Here is a 15,568-nt window from a genome sequence, read left to right on the forward strand (position 1 = left end):
TCTTTCCACTTGCCTACCTACAGTGTTCAAAACATTCTACTAGTTTACTTATTGTCACTCAACACCCTCTCCGAGTCTGTCTGTGGACTCACCAATGGATGAGTGGTCACCACAGTGCCTTAGCAGCTAGAGATGACAAATTGGTGGTGAACACTTAGCTTGTATCTCCTGGTTGTGGGCACACATCACAGAAACAGCCATAATGTGGTACAAATGAGTTGTGATGTACAGTTGAAAGTCTTGAATTGAAATCTCAGTCTTGTCACTTATGGGTCAAGTGACTTTCTAAGTCTCAAAATTCTTCCACCTTGTAGTTTCATGCATAGCATAACAGATAAAAATGCCTGCACAAAGGGCATAGGTGGAGCTCTGAAGGTCCAAAAGAAGCCCAAATAGAGACAAGGAGGGAAGGGATTCTAAGACAGACCACTGGACCTACAGGTAGCCTATTCATATTTAAGTTACCCTCTGATTCTTACTAGGGCACTAGAAATTCTCTGATGATGGCTATTTCCAAATTTTTAATCTTAAAAAATTTAAATTAGGACTTGGGGAAATCTTCCTGGGATATTCCTAACTCTTCTTTTTTCTTCTTTTTCCCTCTCTTCCTAGGTTGGAAGGAATCTAGTAAGAGTAAGAGAGTGTTAAGTTGGTAAGTCATTGAACTTGAGTTCAAATTCTAGCCCTGCTGCATCCTTCTATGGTCTTGAGTAAGTCAGCTGACCTCAGAGACCCAGCTTCTCCATGTACCACACTGCTGCAGAGAGAATAACCAAGGACACACTCTGCCCCACCCCCAACCCCAGCACAGTTCCTGGCTTGTAAGGAACCCAGTATCTTCATTGTTCTTCCTTCTATCAGTCACTCTTTCCTGCCTCCCTCTTCCCTCACAAGCCCCCAGCCAGCTGAGCCTGAGGATGAATGGATGTTCCTGGTTATTCCAGTTGATGACTGGTGAGAAATTGGATTACTATTTTTTCTTTCTCTCCTTTTCTTTATTAAAGTAATTTTTTTATTGATTCTTTGGGAATTTCAAGTCATGAGCCCCAAATCTCACTCATTTCCCAGTCCCTCCATACTCATCCTTCACCCTTGTAGTGCCCCCCCAAAAGAAAACCTTTAAAAAAGAAATAATAAAAATAGGATAAAAATAAAAAATAAAAATGTAAATAAGAATATTGATTAAAAACAGTCAAAACACCAACCAAACCTAACCAAACAAAATAAAAAGCAAAATAAACAAACAAATAACCCCCCCACACACACACACAAAAGCACTTCACACCGTCCATCATCTTTCCTGCCTCTCCATCACTTCTTTATTTATTTTGGTGGCATTGGGAGCTGCAGTTTATCCTTTTGTCCACACAGCTTCACTTGCAAATATTTGTTGTTTAATGTATTGTTGTTTAGGTTTAAGGGCTCTGACTTCTGGTACCATCAATACTGGACCCTCACCAAAATTCCTCTCATATATCCTGCTGTCACCTTGAGTCATAGAGATCCTTCAGCTATGGATCTGTAGGGCCAGTCCCTTCAATGGCTCAAGCAGGTTACAGAAGACATGTTAGGGAATGCCCACTCAAAGCTCTGAATTATGTTTGGGTGGTAGCTGAGTTGTTCTGACTGGGCTGCTGAGTTCAGCCCTCTCAGGTGAGGGGTGGAGCCAGCTCTCCCACACCAGTGGTGAGGGGTGGGATCAGCTTTCCCAAGTGGGGGGCAGCTCTCCTAGTAGGGGTGGTGCCAGCTATCCAGTGCTGGAGCGGGTCCATCAACCCAGGGCTGGTGAGGAGTGGGATCAGCTCTCTGGTGAGGGTGGGGGCTGACTCTTTCTGTGCCAATGAGGGGCGGGGCCAACTCATGCTTTGCTTTATCACATGATTGAACACATGGTTCAAATGGGCCCCTGTGGGTAACATGAGTAATAGACATTGACACAGACCACAGCTGCAGCAGGACCGCAGACCGAGGCATGGCCATCAGCATCAGCATGAGCCAGAAGTCATCATGTCCCCAGCAGCATCGTAGGCCTCTAAATTCAACATGGGCCCAGCCACAGCATGATCCCTAGACTCTAATATGGCCCCATGTGGTGGCCCAAGCCCCAGGCAGTCGCATGGCCTTTGATGGTACCAGGAGCCATGGATATCAACACAGACCCTGGCTGTGGTAGGTCCATGGACCCAGACGTGACCCTAGGCTGCAGCTCAGGACTGGGTATCACTGTGGCCCCGTGCGGCAGGACAGGGCACACAGATCTGTATGGCCCTGGAGGCAGCACTACTCTTAGATACCAACATGGCCTCAGGTGTCTGCCCTCAGGCATCCCTACAGCCTTTGGTAGTAACACACGCTACGGACATTGACACACACACTGGCTGCAGTAGGGCCACAGACCCAGCTAAGGCCCTAGGCAGCAGCTCAGGCTTGTCAACACCATGGCCACAGGTGATATTGCAGGTGACTCAGATCAGCATGGTCCCTGCTGCAGCATGTCCCTCAGTCCCCAACATGGCCTAAGGTGGCAGCCCAGAACCTGGGCTTCTGTGTTGCTTTTGATGGCAACATGGGTCATGAATATCAACATAGACTCTGGCTAAGGTAGGGCTGTGGATCCAAATATGGTCCTCAGCAGCAGCTCAGGCTCAGATGTCACCATGGCTTGCGGTAGAAGTGCAGGCCACTCAAATCAGCATCACCTCAGCTGCAGGGTGGCCATTGGACACCAACATGGCCCCACGTGTGGGCCCAGACCCTGGGTATCCTCATGACCTTCCATGGTAATAGGTACCATGGATATCAACACAGACCTAGGATGTAGTTGGGCCATGGACCCAGACACAGCCCTCTGTTGAAGTTCAAGCTTTGATGTCTACATTGCCCTGGGTGGCAGCTCAGGCCACTCATATCAGGATGGCCCCTGTGGTGGCATGGCCCTTGGACATCTGTGGCCTCATGTGGCAGCCCAGACACCATACATCCTCACTGCCTTCAGTAGTAACAGGAGCCATGGGCATCAACACAGACCATGGCTGCTGCAGGCTTCATGTGATGATTGTTAGCGGCACTCTTACCCTTCGAGGAAAAGTCATGAAGCATGACAGAATCCACTAACAAGAGTTTTATTAAAGGAGGGAGAAGGGAGAGATGTGATCAGGCCTGCTGAAAGGACACTTCAGGAAGAAGGGTGGCAGAGACATGGGGCCCACTTTTAAGGACCACCCTGCACATGTGCACACAGTCTCAAGTGGCTATTCCATGCATGTGCATAGATCACGTGGTCATAACGCTAGCGATTGATGTGACCATGCAGCACATGGGTTATGTAGGACATATGTAAGAAATGACTAGGCAGAAATGACTAAGTGTCCCGCAGGGGCATGCGCGACCATGGGGGCATGGCTGGAATTTCTATTATCACAGACCCAGACATGTTTGGCATCAGCCCAAGACCAGATGTCACCATGGCCCCAGATGGCAAGCAGACCTCCTACATCAGCCTGTTCCTCACCACCTTCACCTCTTCAGATCTCTCTCTCTCCACAGAACTTGAACCATCCTGCTCCTCTCTCTCTCCCCATGCCCCACACCACACCATATATTGTACACCATATATTTGCTCACCATAACGGCGCCTCAGGCTTCTGGGCAGGCCTGTGTTTTTCTCCCTGCCTAGGGCAAATGGCTCTGGGCTGACTGGTGAGGATTTTAAATGATGGTGAGAAATTGCTTAATCTATGAGATCAAAGGTAATACTGACTATGGAAAGGAGGCCACTTCCAATGGCCCCTTTACCCACTGAAAACTGCCGGGAAGCTCTTAGGAGCTCAGAGTGGCTGGATATTAGGGTACATACATGAAAAGAGATGAGTGAGTGAGGAAGCAGAAACAGAAAAGAGCCTTTTGTGCTAAGTTAGGGATATATGTCTTTCTCCTTTAAAAAGGACAATATAGAACCATTCTGGACAGACAACTTGCTATCACATGGCTGCTTCAGGCCAAAAGTCTTGAGTAGTATGATGTGGTGTTGCCAAGGCTGTAATCTACAGTAGAGAAAATAGGCCTGTCCAAATTGGTGTGGTAGCCATAAAAACAAACAAACAAACAAACAAACAAAAAAACAAACAAAAAACCAACCAACCAACAAAACAAAACAACACACAGAAACCAAAACAAAGCAAACCAAACCAAACGAAAACAACAGTAGAGTCCTAGACTGACTACTAGCTAGGGGAGTCAAGTCTAGACTCTAAAATAGAAATCCAAACATCTACTCTCAGACATGAGACCAGGAGAGGCTAGCATTTAGAGTATCTGTGTTTCAGTATGAGGAGGGTTAGTTCTGGGCTTCTTAACCATTCTTCCTATGTGGAAATGTGGAAATGACTGAAGAAGCATGATCTGCCATAAGTAGCTAAGAGACGTGTCTAGTGAAAGCTGAAAGACTATAGAAGAGAAATGGTATCTTATGGAGAACAGGGAGTCTGAGTGCTTATGTGGATTGATTTTTTTCATGTTTGAAAGAAGGTGTCTAGCCCCAGCTGGACTCAAGTTCTCTTTATGGCTGATGCTGACCCTGAACTTCTGATCCTTCTACCTCTACCTGTCCTGGTGCTAGGATGACAGACATGAGCCACCATGGATGATTTGTGCAGTGCAGGGAAACAACCCCCAGGGACCTATACATGCTAGGCCAGGCACTCAACCAAATGAGCTCCATCCCCAGTCCTGTGAACAGTTTTGTGAATTTAGAAGCTTAAGAACAATTTTAGAAGAGGAAAAAAACAATGAAGCCAAAGTCTGAACCAGGATTGAGAGAGGAGTGCACAGTAAAGAAAGAATAAAATAATTTAGTCAGTGTCAGGGTCATAACCAGGCCCACGTGTTCAGGGAATGGAAGTTCAGGAGGCCAAAAAGCAAAATGAGTGACTTTGGAATTGCTTAGTGGTGGTGACTCCTACCCTCAATGGGCCTTGAAATACTCCAGGGAGAACTCATTTATTCCACACATCCCAAGGACTCACAAGAATGTTAACCTTCTATTAGTTTCCAGTAACCCAGAGATTAATAATAATAATCACATCAAATATTTATATAATGATCCCTATGTGCTAAGGACTTGGGCTATGAATACCTGTACCATGCTGTTACTACAGAATAAATCATGTATCCTGCTCTCATAGGGAATACATTGGAGACAGTGAAGCACCGGTCTGGTTATGACTCACAAAGCTGGTTAGAGGACAGCCAGCATCACCAAGTCAAACAGAAGTGAACTATAAACATTTTCAGATAAACAATAAGAAGACGTTCTAATAATAGACCTGCTCAATCACAAATACTAAAGGAGGTTTTAGAAACTGAGAAATATGAATGACAATGGAGAAAAACTTCAAAGGAAATGAGAAGTGTTGAATTTATAGGCAAACAGAAAGGATTACCTTTATCCCATTCTGGGTAGCTTGACTGTATAGTTCTGCAATATTCCTAAGTGGGAAAATAAAACAGGGGAGTAGAAGCCCACATTTCCCCGAGGAAAGGCAACTTGAACATGCCATGTGTCCGTGTTACACATATAATTTGCCAGTGGAGACTTTACCCATCAAAAACTGGGAGAGATTTTGATCCAGTTAAGTCAGCAAAGAACTCAAGGATTTTTCTCTGTGAGAGTCCCAAAGTCCCAGTTCACTTACAACTAGAAGAGTCTAAATGGGCAAGATGCCAGTCCCACCTGCTCAGAACATCCTTATTAGACAGCAGAGTCAAGTGTTGAAAGGATTAGAAAGCAGTCTGGGAATTCATTAGAGTTGGAAGAGGGCTCAGCTCTGGGCAAGTTTTCTTCAACTCTACAGGTGTGCTGAGGAATGGTGTGTGATTCCAGAACAATATCCAATCGTAGTACTGTGTCAAGGGCTACTCCAAGGATGCTGAATATTTTGGAATTTGTATTAAGTTTGCCTAATGGGAGATCTTACATGTGTAGTCTTGGTATGACTTTATAATACATTACTTGTAATCAAATGACTGCTGGGTACAATAATCAGGTCAGAATATTTTGAGTGACTCACAGGTTCTTTAAGACATTTTGAGACTTCTTAGGTCAGCTTCCCAGAGAAGCAGAACCTAAGACCTGAATTTGGATTCTACTACCTTCTGTTATTAGTATTTTTGTAGATATTATTTCTATGTTACTTTAAGCCACCCTGAGTAGTAGCTTGTGACTTGTAAATAGCATATACTTACATTTTGCTTTATTATCCATGCAGCCTTTGACTTTTGATGGAAATGTTTTGCCCATTTATAGTTAATGAAATTATTGAATTATTTGCATATAAGAATATCATTTTGAGATTTTTTTTTTTGCTCACTGTCATGTGTTATGCAGTTTCCGCTCACTTTTCCTACCTTAGTTGGGTTAATTTTATTGTTTCCAAAAAGTCATTTTAATTCTTCAAATAAATTTTATTCATCCATTTTAAATTACTTTTAGTGATTACTGTGAGTTTTTTAATTAAGTTTTCTGACTCCCATAGTAGTATTCTTAAAGTTCATGTTCCACCAGTAAATGAAATATCAGAACTATTGAAAATAATTCCATTTATGTGTAATTTGTTGTGATATTTTGTCACTTATTTTGGTTATATAGTTTCATTCACCACAGTACAATATTACAACTTGTTCTAATTAATCAGTTAACATCTCAGAAATGATTAAAAGAAGTATAATCTTTTAAAAAAATTTATAACATAGTTTGAGATTATGCTGGTTTAGGATTATTTAGGTTTAGGTGGCCACAGGTTCTCCTCTAAGATCCACTCTTCACTAGTCTTGGGTAGTTACTAAGTGTCTTAGTTAGAGTTTCTATTATGGCAACAAAACACCATGACCAAAAAGCAAATTGGGAAGGAAAGGGTTTATTCAGCTTACACTTCCATATTGCTGTTCAAAAACAAAGGAAGTCAGGATGGGAACTCAGACAGGGCAAGGACCTGGGGGGAGGAACTGATGCAGAGGTCATGGAGGGATGCTGCTTCTTGGCTTGCTTCACATGACTTGTTCAACCTGCTTGCTTACAGAATCTAGGACCATCAACCCAGGGAAGGTACCACCCTCAATGGGTTAGGCCCTTCCCCATTGATCACTAATTAAGAAAATGCCTTACAACTGGATCTCATGGAGGTATTTTCTCAACAGAGTATCCTTCCTCTCTGATGGCTCTAGCTTGTGTCAAGTTGACATAAAACCAGCCAGGACAGACAGTTAGGTTTCCAGCACAGGCATGATTTCCTTCCTGTTGATCATGTCTTAAGTTCAATTAGAGACCTGTTGGTTACAACCAAGATATGTGTGCCACTACTGCAGCCTTGGGTTTACTGTGTAATGCTGGTCATTGTTGTGGATCATAGGAGTCATAGCTGGTTAGAACTGTGGGTTGCTTCCCTCCTTTGGAAGTTTGCACAGTGCCTTCTGGAACCAGGAAATCTAATCCTCAGGGAGGAGGCATTTAGGTCAGTTCTAGCTCAGGGGCCTATGTGACCTGTTCCTGAAGTGCAATAGGGGCTTCAGCAGTAGAGACTTACCTTCCACCTCCGAGAGGCACCCAAGTGCAGTAGCAATAGCCTATAATACTTTGGGAGCCTTGTGGATAACCTTGACCAATAAATCAAAAGACAGCTTCTCATATCTTGTGTCAGGGCTTTTGTTAAGTTGTCTAAGGACTGTTACCAGCCCAGATGGAAATTTTTAATTAAATTGTATATGTACATTTATACTCCAACTAATGTGTGTTATAGGTATTTTGGCAGATAATATATGATTTCTTATGATGTAGGACTTTCTAAGACATTGTTATTTTACTTCCTATCTTCTCCTTTTGCATTTATCTCTGATTCCCTAATTGGAGTCCCCCTTTTTGTGCCATTTCCCCTTGTCAGAGCACTGTATCCTACTAACACCATAGCTGTTGCTCCCCTAATTCCACCCTGACAATTGTCCCCTCTACTTTCCTGATTTCTGTAGTTACTCTAGGTTGTGTGCTCACATCTGAAGATGTAGACCATGAGAAAGAACATGTGATGTTTCTTTTCCAGGTCTGGCATACTTCACTTAATATTATCTTCACTGGTTTCATCTATTTATCTACAAATTTCATGCTTTTATTTTTCTTTACAACTAAATAGTGCCCCATAGTGTAGTATCATATTTTCATTGCACGTTCATCAGTTGAAGGACATTTAGGTTGTTTCTGTTTTTTAATTATTGTGAGTACAACAGCAATGACCAAGGCTGAGAAATTACATATAAAGATTTGACTTCATATATAATTTATATGGACCTATATATAATATATTATAACATATAATTTATATGGACCTATATAATATATATTATGTAATTATTGTATATATAATATGTATGGTCCTATCAAGGAGTGTCATAGCTTGGTCACTGGCAGATTATTTTTAGTTTTTATGCCCACAGATAAGTGTAGTCCTTAGCCCTCATCAAGAAAACTTCTCTTGGTAACAGATGGAGACCATTACTGAAAGCCATAACCCATCAAAATGCAGAGTTATGGAGTCCAGTCCCATCTGATACCTCTACAAAACACTCTTGTATCTAAGGCTTAGGGAATCATTGTGGAAGATGGGGCATAATGATTGCAAGAGACAGAGAAACTGGGAATTTGTTGTGAGATTGTGTCTCCTAGGAATGGTAAAAGCTAAATCTGTAAAGGTTCCCAAACATGACAGCATAAACATGAGCAGAACACGGATGGTACCAGTAGACATGCTCATGTGAGTGATGGATAGTTCAGGAGGCTTCAACTTACACAAGGAACAATAGGTGACTAAGAAATGTTGAGAGTGGGGGAAATAGTCTTACCCAGAGAGAGCACATGAGTTGGTTACTCAGTACCAAATGGTCAGCCCTAAAAATAAGAATACAGGTAACATTATTTATATTTAAATATATTTAATTTAATAAGTAAAAACATTTATGTAAAATGTGTGTATATATAAATGTGTGTATGCATTTTAAAATTTAAAATTGTATATACAATGTGTGTTTATACACACACACATGCACACGTGTGTGTGTGCGCACACACACACACACACACACACATATATATATATATATAACAATAACTAATGAAAAAGAGCACGAATTTGAGAGGGAGGAAAGAGATGAGGAAATGGTGTAATTATATTATAGTCATTTAAATTGGATTTAATAATTTTATTTTATATGGGAGTATTTTTTCTGCATGTATGCATATGCACCAAGTGAATGTGTGGACTGTGTCAGATGCCCTAGAACTGGAGTTATGGGTGGTCTTAAATCACTATGTGAGTTCTGGGAATTAAACCTTTTGCTCTGCAAAAGTAATAAGTGTTCTTTAACTACTCCTGAACCATCTCTTCAGCATCAAAGTATAATCTTTTGTGCTTGGCTCCATGGTTGAAATTTTTCATAAACTCCATACCTTTTTTCTAGATCCAAAATTTTGTCTGACATTGTTTACTTCAACACAAACTATTTTGGTTTTCCTACTAGTACAATGACAGTTGATGACGTGATCTCTTGCAGCACTTATTTGAAATTATCTACATTTTACCATCATTTATTTAGGCAAGTTAATCATTTTACTTTTACATTAAAAATCCACTTTATTGGAGTGAAATTTACTTACCCTAAAATGCACTTATATTAAGGGATATTTAAAACTTGTCATAGGTCCTTTATAGCCACAAAACTCAAGAAACAAATAATTTCAGTCACTTAAAAATCATCCTGTACAACCAAGTTCCATACCACACCAATTGTGGGCAACCACCTCTGTGGGTTATTTAGCCTATTGTTTATATGAGCTGAATAATATTCCTTCTGCATGTTTGGCCTACAGGACATAATATTTTTGAACTGTGCCCATTCTGTGTCTTCTTTCTTGATGTATTGTAGTCCTTTACATAGACATGCCATAACGTGTTTACCTAGTCACTGTTGGTAGACATTTTGATAGTTTTAAGTTTGCACAAAACTTGTTTTCATTCCTTTTGAGTAAAAGTCTAGGAGTGGGATTTCCAGGTTTTATGACAAGAACATACTTATCAGAAACTGCCAAGCATTTTTATAAAATGACTTTGCTGTATTACATTGCCACATGCAACACATGAGAGTATTTAGTGTTTGACATCTTTGCCATCGCATACTTTGATATTTTTATTACTAGTTTAATGAGCACATAATGGTATCACATGGATTTAATTTGCATTTCTCCAATGACACAAACTTAAGTTAGAAGTTCTTTATTGGCCATTTGATTTATTCTGAAGTGTTCTAACATTTTGCCAATTTTCAATTGGGGTATTTTTCTTCTATTTTATTGAGTTGTAAGTATTCATTATACATTGTGGAAAAAAGATCTTTGGCAAATATTCATATTGCAAAGGTGTTCTTTCAATCTACATTTCTGAGGAACAGAATTTTTATTCTGAAGTTTAATTTATCACATTTTCTTTGGGGGATCCAGTCTTTTATCTAATGTTCAAGAAATCCATGTCAACCTTGAGTCATGAAGTTCCCCTATGCTTTTTGCTACAAATCCTATAACTTTTTGTTTATGATCTTTTCATGTCAATTTTATACATAATGTACATTAAGAATTAAAGTTATTTTTATTTCTTCTATGTTATTATCCTCCTTTTCAAATATGTTTATTGTAAGTGTCTGTATTAACTAACATTGACACCTTTACTGGGATCAATTTATTGGAAGCTTTTCCTGGCATATCTCTCTAGTTCAACTGCTCTATAATCTGACTCTGTGTTAATATCACTCTGAGAAATTCCTGACCCTCTCTCCTAAGCTTCAGAATCAAGTAGTATAACTATCACAATGTTCTTCTTCCTCTCAAAATTGTCTAGGCTATATTTAGACCTTAAAATTTTTTACATTAATTTTAGAATACACTTGTCAACTTTTGTAAACAAGCCATCTGGCATTTTGATTTTGCTTGTAGTAATTCTACAGGTCAATTTGGAGAGAGATGCTATCTCAAAAACACTCAAAGTTTAATCCAGAAACACAGTATATACGTTTTTCAGTACAGCCTCTTAATAGTTGTGATGGATAGTCTTGGTTGTCACCTTGACATGCCTGGGAATCAAAGACCCTCAGTTGAAGAATTGTCTCTATCAGATTAATCAGTGGGGGATGTCTGGGGAAATTTTAATTGCTAATTGACATAAGATGCTGTGGGTTGAAGAGGTTGTGGAAAGAAAATGTAGGTGGTGCCGTTCCTGGGCAGGTGGCCTGGGCTATGTAAGAAAAGTGGCTGAATGTGAGCCTCGGAGAAAGCCAGTGAGCAGTGTTCCTCTGAGGTTTCCGTGTTGAGCTCTTGCCTTGAGTTCCAGCCTGCCCTTCCATCAATGATGGAGTGTAACATGTAAGATCAAATGTGCTCCTTTCCTCCTTCCTCCCTGCTCGGGTTAGTTTTCTATCAATTGAACAAAAGCTAGAATCATCTGGACGATGGGAGACTTCACTGAGAAAATGCCCCACCAGAATGGCCTGTGTGGAAGCCTGTGGTGCATTTTCTTGATGTGGAATGTATGGGTGCTGGGAATTGAACCTGGGTCTTCTGCAAGAGAAGTAACTCTCTTAGACAGTGAGCCATCTCTCCAGCCCCATTTCGCTTCTATTTTTTAAAACAGTGTGAATTTTGCATCTATCCTTGTGAAGAAATTTGATCCACAGTTTTTCTTTTATGCAATATTACTGCCTGGTTTGGGCACTGAGTTAATTCTGGGTCCCTAAGAGCTAGAATGTTCCCTTCTTCAGTTAAAACTGTTTTTCTAAGATTCAGAAATGAAACCATCTGGATGTGAATTTTATCTGTGGGAAGGATTTAAATTAAAAATTCACTTTTTTAATACAAGAATGGCTATTCAGATGACATATTTCTTCTTTAAGTCAGTTCAGTTTTTCTGATAATTCTGGTCTTTCAGGGTGTTCTAGCCCATTTCATCTAGGTTGGAATTTTACAAGAACTAGATTTCAGAGCTATATATGGAAAACAGTGTTTTCTCATTCCTGATTAGATAATTTATATTCCTTTTTAGAAGATGAGCTAGAAATTTGTTAATTCTAATGATTTCTCCCAAAAGAATTTATTTCATGAATTTTAATCTCCTGAATTTTTCCCTATTATTCTTTAGTTTAGGGGTTCACTGGTCATTGTTTTCTCTTATTTTTCTCTTCATTTTTGTTTTCTGCTTACCTATCATCTCAGGCTTTATTATAACATTCAGGTTAAAATGACAAACACTTCTTCCCCATGGGGCATAGCTGTGGATGCCTTTTGTCATGTATCCAAGCACCTCATCATCTCAGAAGACAGAGGTGGAGTGAGGAAGATTTTCCACTAGAGGGGTGGTTCTAACAGACCACATGGTCCTCGTGCTTAAAATATTAGTGATGAAGTGCTATTCAGAAAAGGTTTGATGATGTCTTCCATGAATCAAAATGAATGAGTGGGTATCGGGTATTTGATGAAAAGCAGTATGTAGACATATTCTTATAATGTGTTAAAATTTCAGGTAAGTGAAAAAATGTCACAAATATTTATTTAAAATAAATGATCTCTCCAAACAGAATAGATAGCAGGTTGTCTCCAGATGTTGTCTTATAGCATTGGAGAAGCATCTCTAGAGAAGTTAGTGGTCTAGACAAGTTATCTCACAGAGCAAATGTGGTGAAAAGATGCTATCAAGCAGATAGGGGCACTGTCAATAATTTTCTCATTTATCCTCATTGAGAAATTACATGCCACTATATTCTAGGTATTTCTGAGATGAATCAAAATAACTTATTGGAAAAAAATCATACAATAGATGCTCTGGTAGCTTAAATTAAAAGAATTTAAATATAAGTTTCTATCAGAACCACAAATAAAATAAGGAGAATGAAAAATTCTAGTAAAACTATCTTAGATAATTCTTGAAACAGCAAATTCTCAGAATAAAACTAACAGTGTAATGCTATGAACATGATAGACTGTGGAAAAATTCTGTATCCCAATAAAAATAAGCTTTGAGCAATAAGCAGATGTTAAATTATGCTGGCCTCCTTATCATATAAAAAGCACATATATCTGTATATGTATTCATAGTGGGTATTTTATTTATTAAGCATACTGACAACTAGAATAATATCAATAATCTACTTTATCTAAGTTAATGCTAACAAATAATATAATGTAAAATTTGATTTTCATCTTCCTGTTAACTCTGCGGGAGTTAAAATATAAATTATATGATGAAATAAATCAAGAGATATCACTAGTCTTTCAGCATTTCTCTCTACTTCTTACTGTCAAGGAAACCTGCTAGATTATATATGCCCATGTTAAATACTTGGGTCAATGAATGTGGGTGGGAATTTGTAGAAACATTTGATTTTCAGTGCTCTAGTCTCTGTCTCTCTCTTCCCAAGCCTGGAAACTCTGGAAACCTTTGCTGCCCTAGAGGGTACAATAAAGGGAAAAGCATCTGAAGCATCAAGTCTGCACATGGCCAGCAGGCCACTCTGAAGAGATCCTGGATCCTGAGCCAACCTTACCTAATTATTTATCCTTTATTTATTGTGGCAGCAAATCTAAACTATCCTAACTGCTACAAATAAAAGTTAGAGCAAGCTAGTCATGATATTATGAACACTAGACAGAGCAAACACATCCATGTGTTCAACTTACATGTTTTTAAAAGAGCCTCTAAACTCTTAAAATGTTGTCTACAAGTCATTTGAAAAATCTTGATGATTATGGAGAAAGATGTAAAATATAGCTGATAAGTTAATGAAGCAAAGGCCGCCACATTGCTGTTTAACACTAAGGAATGGGGATAAGTTTTCTTGAGTTACATAAACTAAACTCACAGTTGAATCACCACGAGCCTTTTAATTTGTAATGAATCTGGCATTTGTAAAGCAAAAGTTATTAGAAAATGTAAGAAAAGAGCACAATAAAGTGCAGTTTTGAGCAATAAAAGACAATGTCCTCTGTAGCATATGAACAGCATGAGCCTTCATACACCAAACTGTATAAAGGAGAGAAAAGGTAATTAGATGTTCAAGATATTATGGAAAAGCCTATAACTTCTTATCTGTATATGTGTGTTAATTTAGTAGCTAGAAAAAGCAGTTTCAATTTTGAAAGCACAGTTTTTCATTGTCTTTGGGGTGGGAGAGTAATCAATTTGTGAAGCTTTGAGGTAGGGAGAGGACAAGTCATGAACAGGGTCAGTGACAGAACCTGAGAACAGGTGATATATTTGTTTTGATGCTGAGAGAGTATTAGAAAAGGCCCAGGATGGGCACAAGTATCTCTGAAGGAAAAAGAAAGAACAGAACCAAGGAGACCATCTATATAGGTAGAGCATGGCCTATCTAGAGCTAAGCGTGGGTGAACATGGCAAGGCTACAGATGGGTGAAGTGTCTGTTCAAAGCATCTTCTCCACTGTTTTCCTGTGCTTCTTATTGCCAGGCAAACTAAGTCTTGTCTTCAGCAGGACAGGCCTTCTGGCCATGTTTGAAGATGATAATTAGGCCTCCTCTGAGTTCTCAATTCATTGGTCTACATATACACAGCTCATTCAATTATTTCTTAGAATTTCACTTTTTATGCCAGATTCTGAAGCAACAAATGATCAAATTAGTTTTGCTGATCTCCAAAAGAGACTCCTAGAGACACCAGTAGATTAAAAGGAACTTTTCATTATTTTGCTTCCTTTTTTATTAGAAAACATAGAGCAGATTCCAGAAACGAAAGAAAGACATTCATTATTATTTTTCAGCAACACATAACACAAATTATTAAGCTGATAGTTAATAGCATTGAAAAAAAAATCCAGTTTTCAGTAAGTGAAGACAAGCTCATGAGCACACCAGCCCCACTGACCCAAGGAGGGCAAAGGTCTCAAAGGCATGAACTTTTGCAAAGCTTGTATTACACAACCACTCAGCAACAAGACATTTTCTCGGTCTCCCCACCCCTTCTCTCTCTCAGTCAATCAAATTCTCTAACTCCTGGATATTCCTACCATTCTGGTTTCTTTTCAACCTCTTTAGCTACTGCTTCTAAAGGTGTTTCCTCTTGCTGTCTCAGCAGCCCATTTTCATTCAAAGTGATGCTTCTCAGAGGGTTGTGTGGGAGCAGTACCTGTCCAAATCATCTGTAGTGCTAGCAAACATGCAAATACACACCTGTAGAATCACTGACTTGGGAAGTGGGCCTGGGCGTCTTCTCTTAGAATGTACCACTTAGGAATACCAGCAATACCCATCCATTGCCAAGCAATGACTACCTCCTGATTATTTATGAATACCAGAGCACTCCTCTATCAGAGAAAGTTTCTTTCAAACTATAGAGACAAACACTAAACTCCTTTGGACTTCACGTGGTCGGACAAAAGACACCTATAAACCAAAAGTCATAATTAGAGCCAGCATCTTCTCTCTTTTTTACACTCAGAATTATATTACATTTGTCTGCTTTCCTACCTA

Source organism: Onychomys torridus, chromosome 2 (assembly GCF_903995425.1).
Source record: "Onychomys torridus chromosome 2, mOncTor1.1, whole genome shotgun sequence".
NCBI lineage: Eukaryota > Metazoa > Chordata > Mammalia > Rodentia > Cricetidae > Onychomys > Onychomys torridus.